Raw genomic sequence first — 264 nt, 5'->3', positions numbered from 1 at the left:
ATCACTGTTCCCTTTACTCCCATTGCCACAGCAAGGATCTGTGGACTTGGGTGGGATGAAGATGTGTGTCCTGCAGCCCATTGTAGGGATGTCTTACTGCTGAGCTCCGTTGTGGACTGGTAAAGAAACCATCAGACACACACACACACCCGCCAAGGAATCCCCAGCCTAGCCTCTAGTTGCAGTCTCCAAGAGTGTTTTGTGAGGGGTCGGCCCTCCAACCAATCCAATCTATAAGGTGGAGGATAAATTGTTGGCATAAGG

The sequence above is a fragment of the Dama dama genome, chromosome X, assembly GCF_033118175.1.
Source record: "Dama dama isolate Ldn47 chromosome X, ASM3311817v1, whole genome shotgun sequence".
NCBI lineage: Eukaryota > Metazoa > Chordata > Mammalia > Artiodactyla > Cervidae > Dama > Dama dama.
This window is presented reverse-complemented; position numbering follows the sequence as displayed.